The 16,982-nt window shown below is 33.5% G+C and overlaps 1 long non-coding RNA gene across 1 annotated transcript; it reads left to right on the top strand.

The window, feature by feature from the left end:
* Positions 1-3,318: 3,318 nt before the first annotated feature.
* LOC128242745 (uncharacterized) lies at positions 3,319-15,075 on the top strand. Its single transcript, XR_008262693.1, has 3 exons — positions 3,319-3,400; positions 14,303-14,405; positions 15,012-15,075. It is a non-coding gene; the product is annotated as an uncharacterized LOC128242745 (long non-coding RNA).
* Positions 15,076-16,982: the final 1,907 nt, after the last annotated feature.

The following is a 16,982-nucleotide window of genomic DNA, read 5'->3' on the forward strand; positions in this document are numbered from 1 at the left end:
CTATACATATAATTTTTAATAAATAATTACGTATTTGACGAGATACAGAAACAATTACGGTACCAGTACCAGAAAACTGAAGACAATACATGCCAGAATTCGCTCAATATCGACCAAACTCAAACTTTCAGGATGCATGTCAAAATTAGCAAAGTCAAGTCTAGAAAAGCAGACACCATGAATGAAATAAGGGATAAATACGGCTTCAATGGGAACTAAAGATAAGTTATAAGAATATTTAAAAAGATGGTAATTGTATATTAATAAAATACTAATATTAATTAGGTGATTTCATATTGGCCCAGTTACTTTCGGGATAAGGCAAATACAGCTAACCTCGGACAAATAACTAGGCCAATATGCAAAACACCTAATTACTGTAATAACATTATAATATAAATCAACTCTTACCACATTTATGAAAGGAATTGCAAGTATAAAAATACTTATTCAACCAAAGTCAGGAAAACATAATTATTATGCATATTTTATAATTTAAAACGTTATAAATTAACCTTTCTAATTCCCATCAAAGAATAAATTAAATGCGGACCACTTGGTCCGTGCAATGAATCGGATTATTATTGCGGTAACAGTTCTGGGCAATGATATTTTGGAAGAATGAAAAACAATGCTTTTCCCACTTATAAATGCGCAAATTAGTATTACAAGACGACGATTGTTAAATACAAAAATGGTTGTTATATGAACACATTCATTATTTGTGTGCTTGCTATTAAAGTCTGTTGGTTTGTAATTTAGTTATTTTGCACACAAAAATCGTTGAAAAGTCGTCACTAGGCGCTCGTCTTTTGTTTAAAGCCGATTGTATCTCTAAATATTCCGCACCTAAAACGTTTCAAAGTTATGGAAAAAAGTAGTCAAATGATATTAAATATGTTTTGACAATAGAGCAGATAGAATGTTGCTGAACACGGTTTTTGTCGAATTCCCAAAATATCTTTGTTCGTTTATGCATGACATCATAGAGTACTTAGATTTAAGATATAAACAGATTGCAGAAATCATCCGATTCATTTATATAATAAAAACATTCTTGCCTTAATAAACATCTAAACGCATCTGTGTCGAGAACTTAAAAATGACGTTGATCCTAATGAAAAACATGGATGTTTATTAAAAAAGCTACTAAGACATTAGACTGTACATAATATGAGTTTCATCCTCATCTTGATAAATTTAGCACTTAACCAGAAAACATGGTGAAAACAAGATGGCGTAATGCAAATTAAATCCGCGACAACAAGGTCAAACTCTGGGTGTCTATTTCAACCAATGTTTACATGTTATCGCAAATTTGAGAATTAGATTTCACCATATTATCAAAGGGTTTTGAGGTTTTTAGTTTAAAACAATTCGATAATTATTTCGATGTTCACTTTTATTCAGCCAATCAACGATCGTCAACGTGTTAACCACATTCAGCACTCTCAGTGCTTTAACGAGAATAAGTGATTGGCTAGATGGTCCGAGAGGCGCGTTCCCCACACACCGTCAACTTACACACGTAGTTTACAATATTCAGCAAACTCATGAAACTGCACGACACCAAAGAATACGTTTTCTTGACAAGCCGCACGGACTCTCATGATTATGACTAGTTATACAATGAATACTACAGGGACAGGTCGTGGAGTCGAAAAAAATCAACTAAATACGCTGTTTGGTAAAAGAAGGTAAGGATCCTAACTACAATGAATAAGATAAACAAACATATAAACACCACATACAATAGAACTCCCAGGAAACGGCAAAAGTACCTCGAGCCTCGGGAAATTAGAGCCAAGCTAGCTTATGTTCAGTACCATGAAATCGGTCTTGGGCACGGGACTCCCTGGGATGAAAAAAAATATCTATATAGTCTGTAGCCGATTGAGTCTCGCTCAAAATCAGCGGGGTGACTTAAAAGAGGGCAGTTTTCAACTTTACAAATATCAGCACTGTTGGACTATCCACATTTAATAATCGTTGCCCCCACATAATGTCGGCTTTATAATTACTTCTACGTTGTATAATCGACCAACCCAGTTGTTGGTAATTTCAACTTCAAATCACACAGGGGGTGTGACTTGGTTAAGTCATATTGCATGATTATGCAGAAATAAAGGCGTGGGCAAAACATCACCAAATTTAATAGAAAAAGACATTGAAATGGTAAGAAAAACAGCGGTTTTCAAAAGGGTTGATCCGATTTGCCGTCGCTCAACCGCAAATAGATGTTACATACGTGATAATAAATATTATTATAAGATGGCAAGAGTGGTTATATAATATAATACTATGTTATAATATGGTTTAATCGATGAATAAAATGTACACATATTGTGAAAGTAGTTATATATGAAAACACATACAATACCAATAGATACTTAATTTCAATCAACTTTCATGCGAATTTGTGCTGTGGTGCTGAGGAGTTTCATATGTATACATGGGACTATTCCCCACAACAATAAAGCACTATTGTTAAAATTAATTTGAATTTGCAATTACAAAAGTCACTTTCTTGCCGAAAAGCGTAAGTAAAGCTTTTTGAAAATTGAATATGTTTTGGCTTTGATAAACACAAACTAGATTTGATAATGAAAGTTTTTTTCCGATTTTATAGCATCGCGAAGTCAACAGAAACAAAAGCAGTTTGGAAGTTGTTGTTTGTTGCTTATATCAAATGACGTCTCTGTTTATGTAAGCTTTGTCCAAAAGGTGAGGGAACGTAATCTATGAAAAGGGAACTCCATTTTCGTTCACTTCAACAAGCAGCTGGCGACTAGACAGACGTTAAAAATCTTCATCGAATCACAAAAATGTCGATTGTATTGCTTCATTGGTCAGGTAAAGGGAATTGAAATGATGTACTGGCATTGATATTTGTGCGATAGCATTCGACGTGTTCTATGATTGACAACCACTAAGAAAAGTCGAACAGCGATGGACCAGTATTTTGATCATTAAAGACACGTTGGCGTGTTCAGTTGTAAAACACAATTATAAAGAATCCACAAGCGTTTGCCTTCGATCTTAAAATTATCCCAGTCGCATGTTAATTGATGTGGTTAATTATAAAAGAAAGACAAATCAAAAAAAAAAAAAAAAAAACATTCACGCAATACATCTATCATTTTAATATTTGGTTTGATTGAAATGTCATTGTTATGCAAATTCCTGCTATTAAAATGTAATACTGTCTATCATCGGCCGTTATGAACAAGATGAAATACATCACAATGTCGGTGTTTTTTTTGCAATTTTGCTATCTTATATAAGAGCAATTGACTCCCTAAATTGTATTCACCACACCAGCAACCTCCAGACATGAACAAGCTCTTCATCGTTCTTCTTCTGGTTAGCTGCCTGACAATGCTGCCTGCCACTGTTGAGGGTAAGGAAACTTTTCTTCTGTATTATTTGTTTTACATTCGTTTTGATATCAAAGTAATGTTCTGCTTTTTTCATACTAACTTAGTAGCTTAAAATATGGTTGGATGTATCATAATAAATGTTGGGCGTTTCGGACACAGCAAAATGTAACAAAATGAAATTACTTCTTGCAAGGATTTTTGCCCCTGACAATAATCAATATAAACCACCCTACATTATGGATAGGTTTTTAGGCTGATTGTATTTGATTAATATTCTTGTTTGACTCCTAGTGCCGTATTCATAAATCGTGAAACTGTTCAACTTTATAACAATATATATATACTATTTCTTCCATGTATAATGATCGTTTATGAGATAAAGGTTGGTAAATCATTGTTCTTAAGTTCGATGAAGGTTTTCTAATAATTCATGCCGCACGAATTGGTGTAAATTACATTACTGTTAAAACGTAACATAAAAAGGAACGTTTTTTATAGAAATGAAATGTTACACAGAGTGTTTATACAAATAAAGTCATGTATTTTGCTTGTTGAACGAGGTAAGCCATATCTTAAATACTTATTAGACGATTTCATCAATAAATCCCTAAACTTTCTTATTTCTTGTGCAGATAACGAGTGTGTAATTTACGTTACTTTTAGTTATGATTTGCATAATAAAGATTTATGCTGGTAAATTATGAATAATATTATTACACATTAATCGCTTTAGTTATACACAAATTATATTCTGGTCGTATTTCTTATTTGAACCAGTGATAAAACCTACGTAACCATGATTACGTTACTTGGACAAAAGATTTGAATGTCATTGTTAAGTTTCAAGTGGAAAGATCAAATAGAGTTGCAATGAATGAAATGTTAAAACACAATAATATAAAAACATATGTATTTGTTCAACAGAACTTGTATAAATGCATAAACAATATACATTGTTAATTCATACTCAATACAGCGTGAAAATTCATTAAAATGCAGTTTACAACCCTAAACATCAATTGATAAAAAAGTGGAAAAACTAAATTTTGTAAGATAAATTAGATTTAAAATTGTGCTCATGGAACGGGCTAGGCAACTATGGAATAGTCATTAAAACCTAATTGTGAACAAAACTGCCCTTTCCTATGGTCAAGTTACGTGGTCCTTAGAAACCTGATAGAACAGCTTAAAAACCATGTGAGGATGTTGCACAAACATATGTCGGCAATGCAACACTTCAAAGCCTACCAGTGGTACCCGATACATTCGGAAAGCTGGTTGATTACCCTGACTTATTTAAGTAAGTTGAATGCAAAAAAAGAACTGCGCCAATATTCTTGATATCTGGTCCCGAAACAAGAACTCCTACGGATAGATGAATTTTTATGGGCAACAAAGACATACTAGTAACCTAAATGTCATGTTTACTTTTCGACCAAGGGAAAATTGGCAACTTTGCAGAAAAGTTTTGGGACCCTGTTAAGAGAAATATGTTAAAATCTTACAAGGGTTGAAGGTGCCAATGTTGAAATATTTCAGAAGAAAGCATTGTTTTCATCTTAACAAGAGGCAGGCATAAACACGTTCATTGTTAGATCTCAAGATGTCCTAGTGGTTTGAGCGAGGTATTTCAGGGTTTTTTCATACTGGTGTAGGTAATAAGCGACGATTTTTCTTTGGAAATGAAATTGGTCAAAACAAAGGAGAAGATATTTCTTCAGATATATTAGCAATTCATAACTTCACGAGGTGTGATACAACAATGGCGCTCCTTTAAATCATAGAAAAGGACTAGGTATTACCAATTCCATATGGGTTCATTGTCTTAACTTGGTAACATTCTTAAAAAAATCGAATGCTTTGTCTGCTGAATGGTAAACCAAAATATACACAGGTGAACAAATTGAGATATGACACATTCTGCAAAAAAAAAGAGAAACCTAGGTTCTCAATGTTTCTCTCTAAACTCATATAACAGTATTAACACGAGTTATAGAGCACCGCTTTAAATGCATGGTCAACTATCAATTGTACGTCTGACAATACTTCCATGAAAATTACCCACTTTAACTTTGAGATATAAAATGAAGTGGTTGGATAAATGTGCCAAGAAGTATCGAAAACATGTGGACATGTAGTAAGATTGTTTTACAAGAAGTTATTAAAAGTTTGTGTACAATGGAAGAAGAATATTACAGTGACTCGGAAAAGGATAACGAGGAAGTGGAGCTTGATAATATGACTGACATCGTATTTGAAGATGAATCTGATACAGACTAGAACAGGATGTTGCTATATTACGAGCATGTCGGTTAAAGTGACACTCTTATTTAAAATCAATACACACACATGTATAACAAACATAGATTTTGAGTGAAAATCTTTTTACTTTTGAAACTTACTCAATTATTCATTTTTGGAAACTATTATTTACTGATAACAAAATTGTAATAGTGTATTCAATATCTAACACGCAGTTTTCTGAGATTGGTGAGTACTTAAGATTAACTGTAATCTATTTTCTTCTCATAAGGTAGAAATACAGTGTTGTCTGCGTCTACACTCGGTATCCTTTATAAGAACAACTGTTTTCGACGTTTATTTATCCTCTTTGGTTTATTAAAACATTTATATTATTTGTGGTAAAACATATTTGGGAGTAAGAGTACATCTTTAAAACAATAACGAACATTAAATGAAGAAAGTTGACTTCACTGATTGCAGAATGCTTTTTCAAAATTTAACTATAATGAATGATTTTAAAAACGTTAAAAACGACAATTTTTCATGTAAATTATGCAAAATTATAAGATGTATAGCTTTACAATATGTCACGTACATGACACATACTGTTAACAAATGTCGAGTTTTTTTGATGTCATGTAAGAGAACTGCATGTAGAGGAACACACGAGCGTGTACAGCAAATTCCTAAACTGTGATTTTTAACATATAGTGTACAATTATAATTATATATTGTCCCGTTGCATGGTTATCGATATTCTTGTTAACATTGGTAACGTAAACTACAATTAACAGATGCAATAGTATTCCCATTTAAGAATGTAATTGATATGTCTAGTCCATTAACATAGAATATATAGGAGTGGTCTGTTATGACTTATCGAGTCAAAATGTCAAGTTATGTAATTGAAATTTGAAGTAAAGTATTTTATATGCAGATTGGTATTTTTGTGTGACATATCTTTAATTCAAATTTAATGATGTATTGATCGTTCATTTTGTTTTAGCCATTTAATCTTGCATAACAGATTATAATTATGATGTGAAAAGTATGAAGTTAATAAATCTAGTCCTGTTTACTTCAGAAATGGTCGGTCACGTATATTTTACAAAGTAACGTATTCTACATGCACATTCATAAAAAAATGTTTTTCAAAATTATATTTGTAATTTGCTTTTGTGCCATAAACAAGGATCACTGTATAGATAGGATTGCCAAATGACGATAAATCCTCATTGTAGGTATTATTTGTTTAATGTGTATAAACAGCCAACATACTTTTCTGTCGATGTAACGTAATATAAATGTGAAAGTTTAACTTGACATTATGTCTTATTCATCAGTATTGTCTGAAGTTTAATGTCTAACTAAGATTTCTCATCAAATCGATGCAGTTTGTTTTGATGCTTGTTTTTCGTCATAAAATATTGCATGTTTTGAAGTAACGTAAATAACAGTATAGTAAGCCATGAAATATCTTTGTTTTTAGCTGAAAAACTATTGGTGTGTAAAATGAGGCCATATATTATTAAATTTAAACAGTTTTCTACCTTTTTTCTTTAATAAAATGAAAGTATTTTACAAGTTAGTGGTATGTTCGAAAGTTTAAAATTATTTGGTAGCGAACTTTAAAATGTTGTTGTTTCCAAATGACCCAACGGCCAAGGCGTAAACATGTCTTAAAACGTTTGTAAGATGATACACTTTCAAAAAATCATAGTCTACAAAATTAACCCTGGGGGGAGCAAAACCTTTGTCCGCTCATAGTCTATATGGTAGCCTGCCATCTTGTTTTATAAACATCTCGTTATCTATCTCTGAACATGAGAACAAATGCACGAACATTGACAGACTCAGGAAATTGCCATAAGTCTGTAGAACCATATAGTGAAGGATAGTTTTAGTTTAAGTTTTAACAGAGGCCCAATTTATACTTTGATTGTTATCATTTATATTCATGTACTTCGACGACATATGACGCTGCTTGTGCGGATTATCACTGTCATAGCAGTAACAAAGCGTACGAACGAAGTCTAGATTTGCATGATTCTATACACTTTCTGGGTCATGTGACAACATGATCGTAGTTGATCATTTGGTGTAGATCTATTCAAGATAATTGTCATAGTGGGTCAAACTGGATTCACATCTAAACCGTACCATAAGCGTTGAGCACGTATGAAGCCGAAATCGACGCACAACAGTACCTAATTGCATTGGTTATATTGCATACTGTATTAAGACAAAGATTCAGGCTACAATTTACTAGTGAATACATTGAATACAACATTTACCATGGCAGTTTCAAGCTGCTTGGTCTTCTCTTCGATTTGAACAAAAAAATGAATCGTGTTACGGCCAGGATGGATTGAAGCCATTACACAGATTCCTGGCCCTTCCCGATAACTATTATACTGTAGTGGTGAAGATTTATGCAAATACCGTCAAGTATTTGTCCGCGATTTGCTACGTTTCACGAAACATTTGTGAATCGACAGCCGATGGTGACCCGAGTCGTGTCAGTGAGAGAAGCAATGTCCATAATAATGGCCCTTATTATTCAAAGAAGAGAGTACGAATGTCAATGAATATTAACGATTGCAACGAAAAGTCACGTAACGATATATGACGCCGTGTCGCGGTCTAGTACGGCTTGATAAAGGAAGGGAAGGGATACATTGACCGATATTGTAGTTCAATCGTCGTTATAGTAGTGAACAATCGTCATAGAATAGATCGAGGCCATTTTTATAAAAAAATAATAGTCGTACATATATCGATAGTATTCGCATTTCTTTTCGATGGAATTTCTCCAGTTGTTCATTGATGCAATGAAAACTACAGGGACAGGCCCAATTTTTATGCCAGGTTGACCATATTCCTCCTGATAAACGCCTCAAGAAATTGTGTCACTATTGAGGCACCAATCGATACTCTACTGTTCTTCTACTCTGAATATCCTAGTGTATGGAGACAAATAGTTGGTACAAACGTAACGGCATCAGCATGAATATTGCTTAATCCTTAAAGATCATGCGATTCCTATAATTCCTATAAACCTTTGTAGATCAGGGCCAATCGAAGCAAAATCGGTAGAGTGAAATTCGAGCTTGAATAGTCAATAAAGTACAATGAACCTATTGTCCAGCTCTATTTCTATTACCATGCCCTCGTGTTGCTGCCATCTTAACATTATTTATTATTTATTTTTCATAATATTTTTTTTCAATTCATCTCTTTAGGTTATTTCCATGGAAATATTAAAAAATTAAGAGAATTATGAAAAACAGTGAATATAAATTAGTTTAAACACATGAGACAACTGAATTGGCATCTGTGCCATTAGGACCGGATGTACTTTATATTAAGTTGGGGCTTTTGATTTCGTATCTTATTCTGTAACAAGTGCCATTACTTAAAACAAGTTTCATATTTGTTTTTAGAGCTAATATTGAGTGCATCTGTTTTAAGTGACTAAGTTATTTAACTACTATGTAGAAGTGAAATATTTTCAATAAATGCCTCCAAGCAATACCACTAAGATAACTTTTGCATAAAAGCAAATGGAGAAAATAATAAGAAATTTACCATTATATATAGTTGGAAACCATCTTAAAGCCATTTTGAATAGTAACCATCAGTAATGTTTTATATACACAATAACACATTTCCTTAATTATGACACACTATATTTTTAACGATCTATTAATGGAAGCTAAGGTTTTTGGTCGGAAACCAATGTTTTACTCCAGCCCGAAAACGAATTCCCCATTCTTATAACCTAGTATTTCTTGAAAGCTTGTGTAAATTATCAATCGGATTATTGTATAAGAAGGTCTAGGCTTCCAAAATATGCAAAAACATGTTCTATGCGCCGCCTTGCAGGACTGTTTTACTTAAAGAGGAATACAAGAAAAAGAATGAAGAAAATTTACAAGATAATTTAATTTTGGTGACTTTAATGGCAAAGTTTGTCAAAATCGTGAGGTTATCAACAGAACGCCGTGACATTTTTAACCAAGCCCTTTGTCACTATCAACAGAACCCCATTACACTATCAAACGAAACCCGTGACACTATCGACCGATTAATATGACACTATCAACCAAGCACTTTGTCACTATCAACCAAAACCCGTGACACAATAACTCGATCCTGCAACACCATCGACCGATTTCCTTGACATTATCAATCGAACACCTTGAGACTTTAATCGAACCCCATGACACTATCAACCGAACACCGTGTACCTATAAACCGAGCCTTGTGTCACTATCCTCCACCCCATAATACACTCATTTATAACATATTTACATATCTATATAATGATGACATTATATTACACATGAAAATGTAACAACAGAATAAATTGGTACGAATTGACCCAATTCCATCAAAATTCAACTCCAATGAAAATTTACGGTTTCATGATTCCTAAACGCATGCTTGGAATGTAGGTAACCGTTTAAGAAAAATCTCGTGATCTGTCACTTCTTAATCATGTTAATGATAATAAATAAACATTTAAAGAAACCATTGCTTGACTGCTATTCATTTTTAGTATTAAGTATTAGGTCAGATATTAAGATGCTGATGGTTTTTGAAGGTGAGAAGATAAGATTTCACAGAGTCATCTTCATTAATTATACACTATTCATATACTTAAATATGTTAACAAATATCAATATGTAATACTAGCATGGGTTTATTGCAAATGTATTACGTAATCGTTGTATTTCATCCTGTTTGGTGTATTTTCTCAAATAATAGTTCTCAAAAAAGTACAGGAATATGCTAAAGATAAACCCTTCCATAACCTGCTTTTGTATTTATATTTTTACATACGGCTATAGAATTCACTTTCTAGTATCTTTGAACCAAGTTAGGGGATATAAAGAATACGGGGAGCGAACGTTTAGAGTAAGACAATGTAAGGGGAACAGATGGGGGATATTTTGGAGAGTGGATGAAAAACGAAAGATGAAATAGTAATGAGTAGGTTTGGAGAGAGAGAGAGAGAGAGAGAGAGAGAGAGAGAAGAGAGAGAGAGAGAGAGAGAGAGAGAGAGAGAATGGAGACAAGTAAAGTCGGTAAATATACCAAACGTTCGTTGTCCTATCAGTACTACAGCAAGAAGTGTTGTAGAGCCTTTTGAGCTGAATTCATTATGAGGTCATATGGATTGGTGAGATAAAACATGTTTGTAAAAGAGTCTTTTTGTATTGAAGTTTTATCAGTAAAAAGAATAAATTGACACGAATATGTAAGATTTATCAAGTTGATTTGCCTTCCCATGACGTTTTACGTTTTCTGTAGTATGTGATCGTCAACAAAGTATTTTTGTCAAGCTCGGTTTTGTGATTTGGTCGTTTGCATGAAATCATGGTTTCCGAAAAAGGTATGATGTCTTAACAATAACGCCGCCACAATTTTGTGTTTGTTCTTAGTCTGCCGACTGACATTCAAAACAACACAATTTTGAGAAGTATATTGAAACTCGAGACTTACTACCATATTTAGATTTTACTTGAGGACTGTTTATTCCATAATACATTTTAACATTGCAATTAACCTACCATGGTATGGCCCCTTGTCATTTGAAAAAGTTACTTATGATTGCAAATAATGAACACTATTCACTCTGTTAGACTTCAAAACATGACTTATGTTTAAAGAATAACGCAGACGAATTAGTTTTAACAGTCATTTTGTATTTCAGTTAGGAAGTACTGATTGAAATTTACGATGACATTAGAAAAGCAAAGAGCTTAACAAATTTCAAACTTTAATATAATGCACATCAGTTGAATATCGGATCGCGGTAATTACGCTGCATATTTATGACATATATTGTGTGCATACCAATCTTTATGAACATAATTATTGTGAAATTGATTGAGTGGTTTCACTGAATAAATTTAATTGCAATATTTTAATATATAATTTTTATATATATTTAATTCACATTTCTTGATGTCGTAGTATTCTACAAATGTCATTAATCGGTATTATTTTTTTAGCAAATGGCCATATTGTGAACAAGTCAATGTAAATCAGTTTAAGAAGGTTATGTGCCTTTTCTTTAAGGAATCATTTGCTAATAAAATAGTATTCAAAAAACAATTTCTGAGACATACCTTGCTCATGGTATTGTTTAATGATTGATGGCCAAATACCATTCAACAAGACATCGCACATTAAATCAACAGAACAGTTGCATTATACGTGAATTAAACAGTTTTTTGGGGTTATAATTACATAATTTATAATATGTTAACATTCATATTTTTATAATTATTTTTATAACTCTTTGATCCGCTTCGGCGTGCATGTTACGAATAGTGGACGGGACTCCCTGTGATAAAAAGTATCTATATTGTCTGAAGCCGATGGGGCCTCGGTCAAAATCAGCGCGGTGGCTTAAAAGAAGGCAGCCTTTCCTTCTTTACAAAATATCAGCCCTGTTGGACTATCCACACTATATTAATTGTTGTTCACATATAACGTCGGCTTCAAAATTAATTCTTTGTCGTATAGTCGACCAACCTGGGTAAAGTCAACTTTAAATAACACAGGGGGGGGGGGGTGCGTGACGTGACTCGGTCAAGTATTAACGAATGCCTATGCAGACATAAAGGCGTGGGCAGACAATCACCAATTTTATTAGAAAAAGGCCTGAAAATGGTAATAAAAACAGCGGTTTTTTAGGGGTTCAACCGCAAATAGATGTCACAAACGTGATAATATTATATTATTATAAGATGTTTAATCTTAAAATGGGAAAACTGCAATGGCAAGAGTGTTTCAATACTATATGTTATAATACGGCTTTATCGATGAATAAATTGTACAAATATTGTGAAAGCAGTCATATCTGAAAGCACATGAAATACCAAAAGATACTTAATATCAATCAACTTCCATGCGTATTTGTGCCGTGGTGGGGGAGAAGTTTCATATATATAGATAACAGTGGTGGAAAATATGCATAACTATTGGGCATTAGCTGGCGTACCTTGCGACATGAGACTGTTCCCCCACAAAAACCCTCTCTCCGACCCACAAAACCGAATATTTTATTGGATCTTATTGCAATATGTGTGTTTAGGCCTCTTCATTTCAAAATCAGTTCAAATAAGCGCTACTATTAAAATGCATTCGGATCTGCAACAAAAATCTCTCTTTTTTGTCGAAAAGCGAAAGTAACGCTTTTAAAAATTGAATAATTTTACGCTTTGATAAACACGAACTAGCCTTGTTAATGCACGATTTTGTTCGCGTTTCATAGCAGTGCAAAATTAACAGAAACAAAAACAGTTTAGAAGTTATTTTTATCGTTTATTTCAAATGACGGCTCTGTTTATGTGAGCTTTGTCCAAAAGGTGGGGAAACGCAATCTATAAAAAGGGACACCACTTTCATTCACGTCAACAAGCAGCTGGCGACAAGACCGACGTTAAAAAAAACACATCAAAACACAAGAAGTCGATGGTAGTGCTGCATTGGTCGGGTCAAGGGAATTAAAATATCATACATGTACTGTCATTGATATTTATGCGATAGCATTCAACGCGTTCAACGATCTACAATCACTAAGAAAAGTCAGCGATGGACCTGTATTTTGATCATTGAAGACGCGATGGCGTGTGCAGCTGTGACATACAATTATAAATAAGCCACAAGCATTTGCCACCGATCTTAAAGTTATCCCACTCGTTTGTTAATTGATGTGGTTATTTAATAAAGGACGACTATTTAAAAAAAACACTAAAACAATCATTCACGCATGCATATCTATCATATTGTTTTTTTTTTGGTTTAATTTATATGTCATGGTTATGCAAAATACGTTATTAAAATGTAAAACAGTCTATGATTGGCTGTTATCTCAACATATTTCAATCAAATTAATATAAAAAAAATAATTCTGGACGGAAACATCAACAATGTGAAATATATGACATTGTCGGCGGTATTTTCCAGTATTGCTGTCTTATATAAGAGCAACTGGTGTACCTAAATTATATTCACTACACGAACAACCTCCAAACATTAACAGGCTCTTCATCGTCCTTCTTCTGGTCAGCTGCCTGACAACGCTGCCTATTTCGTGAACAATTAATACCAACATTCCTTTCGCATTGGTCGTGCGACTCCTTGTGCCGTGTTTATAAAGCTTTTTGTTGAACAGTTTCACTCTTTTAACAAGGAATAATTCAAAAACCCTCCATTTTGCATCAATTTTATTCATATGCCTATATATTATTTGGTCCTGTTCCTTACTCTTTCGTACTTGGTGTAAAGACAATATTAAATGTGACGGCCCCTGAACACGCGACATTCCAAACCGGTCCTGCGAGTGATTTTACATCATTCATCGCAGCTCTTATTATGCTATATACGACTCGTAGTAGGGTGAGCGAAAGGGAACAAAAGTCCAAAATGTACAGCGCACCCATAATTTATGGATGATTTCATAAATTTATATAATGTATGCCGATATTTTATGGTTGAACCGTACATATTTGTCAAAGTGACCAACCTTGAGGTTGTACACAAACAATACAACTTCGATCAAAAGACTCACAAATTCGGCCGGTATCGTACGATCAATACATTGCACAATTTAGCGTGGCTCAACAGACATTAGTTATATACATTTGTTTTAACTTTTTCAGCCTGCCAGTGCCGATACCAATGTAATCTTGCGCAGGATTCGGACGGGGGACGCTGTGGTTATAACAAGAGGTGGTGCTGTCGAAGGGGAAGAGACTACCGGGTGTCAGTGTTTAGCAAGAACTTTGCAGTCGAGTCACTAGTAGAACGAAAACGCTATTTGCTTACAAATTATACATTCAATAATTTAACAAAGGTCGATTCTGACGAATACAAGATTTATATCATAGAGTATATTTCAATCGGTCTATTTGCCCTTAAAGGCTTACTCGTTAAACTAGAGTAAGTAGTAATAGGTAGCAGACACTTGGTGTTTGCAGGCCGGGGAATAGAAGCCCTCTCTTCTTTCTGTAGATCGCCAAAATTAGGATCTAACATATACTTGTGTGTCATTATCTGAATACGTTTATTCCCAATGCATCATGGCCTTAGGCCCATGAGCATACATTAATGCAATACACAAGTGTATTAATGGTATATTTTTATTATTAAGAACTTTTCTTAGGTTTACTCACATTGGCTTCTCCATTGAAGCACGAACATGATCAAAGCATGTCGGTTGATTTTTTTTCACGACATATCATCTTTAGGCTTAGGTTTACCATATCTTTAGGAAATATTCATTATATACATATACAATGAGACTGACCTATTTAAAACGTAAATATGCTTAATTTATATTGTTTCATGTCTACATTTTTGTTGTTTCAGGCGACGCTAAGAAGTACCGCTTGAATATTGCTTTGATCGTGTGTTATAAATTAAAGCGTTGTCATAATTAATTTGTCTTTTTATATATTTCGGTCGTTGAACAGATCATAAACGGTATTCAAACGATGTTTGACTTTAAAAAAGAAGTTTCGATGCACACGAAAAAGCCATGACGGAATTGGACAAGTATCTAAGCATTTATACAAAACGTTCTATTTAAAATCATTTACTAGTATAACTTACTGCAAAGGTAAATTCCAAGAAAAACAGACCAATTGGGGACACCAATGTTTGACTTCCGCCCGCCCTTATGTATCTTTTTAAGTAAGCTTGGCCTTGACCCCACCTCCTTTGAAGCAAACCTAAGCTGGGCGGAAAGAAAGGTTTGACGACTGACTACAGACTGGTCGCATTATTTACTGAGCTTGCGACATTAATTGTCAAACGCGGGGCCAGGGTTACTTCCCAGTGTATGAGGTGGATTGAGAGATGTGGTGAGTCGAGAAGCCGGAATTATGGGTATTAATTCAGTTAGTGAGTTAGAAGACGAATTCCCATACATAGGTGGTAAATGTCATGGCTTTGACACGCACCGGACAGAGAGTATGTCTGTTATCCTAACCGGTACGCTCAGTTGGTAGAGCACTTGATTTTAAACGATGGAGTCCCTTGTCCAACCCCCTGACCTTTTTTAATTGTATTTATGAGCCACATAATAAAAATAGAGTTCATATCGATATACAAGTCAGAACTCTATTCCAAATAGTGTGTTCCGTTATCGATAATGTATATAAAATAAGAATACCTCATTCAGCTTGAAAATATTTACATATATATATATATATATATATATATATATATATATATATATATATATATATATATATATATATATATATATATATATATATATATATACAATATATGTACATATTGAGCATCACTGAGCAAACTGTATAAGATCTCTGAGCAAACTGTATATAAAGCTAGATGTTTTGCAAAAGAGTCATTCAGCCATAATACACACATTTATAACATATTTACATATACATATAATGATGACATATTAATATCACTCATAAAACTATAACAACATAGTGAATTAGTACGAATTGACACAATTCTATCAAAAATCAACTACATCGAGTATTTAATATATTATGATTCTTAAAAGCATGCTTTGAAGGTAGGTGTCTGTATATAAATAGTGTCCGTATATAAATAATATAGTTATCTGCCTCTTCTTAATCATGTTAATGATAACAATTAAACATTTAAAGAAACCATTGCTTGACTGCTATTCATTTAGATTATTACGTATTAGGTAAGATATTAATATGTTGATGGTTTTTGTAGGTGGGAAGATACGATCGGATTTAACAAAGTCACAAATCTTCATTGATTATACGCAATTCATATCAGTTAATATGTTATCAAATATCAATTTGTAACACTAACATGGGTGTATTACATATTATTACGTTATTATTGATTTTATCCTGTCTGATATATTTCCTCAAATAATAGTTCTAAAATTTTTGATTTGATAACCACGAACTAGACTAGCTAATGCACGGTTTTGTCTGTTTCTTAATGATCGCGAAATCAATTAGAACAGTTGTAAGTTATTTTTATCGGTTTTTTTTTTCAAATAACGAGTCTGATTATGTGAGCTTTGTTCCATAGGGGGACACCACTTTCTTTCACTTCAACAAGCACCTGGCGACAAGGGGAACGTTAAAAACATCATAAAAATCGATTGCATTGCTTCATTTGTTTGATAAAGGAAATTAAAATAATAAACATGTACTGCCATTGATCTTTGTGCGATAGCACTCAACGTGTTCTACGATTTACAACCACTAGGAAACCGCGATGGACCTGTATTTTGATCATTCAAGACACCTTGGTGTGCTTACGTGTAACACACAATTATAGACAAGACAGACAAGACAAAACATTTGTTCTGTG

This window comes from Mya arenaria, chromosome 8 (assembly GCF_026914265.1).
Source record: "Mya arenaria isolate MELC-2E11 chromosome 8, ASM2691426v1".
NCBI classification, from domain to species: domain Eukaryota; kingdom Metazoa; phylum Mollusca; class Bivalvia; order Myida; family Myidae; genus Mya; species Mya arenaria.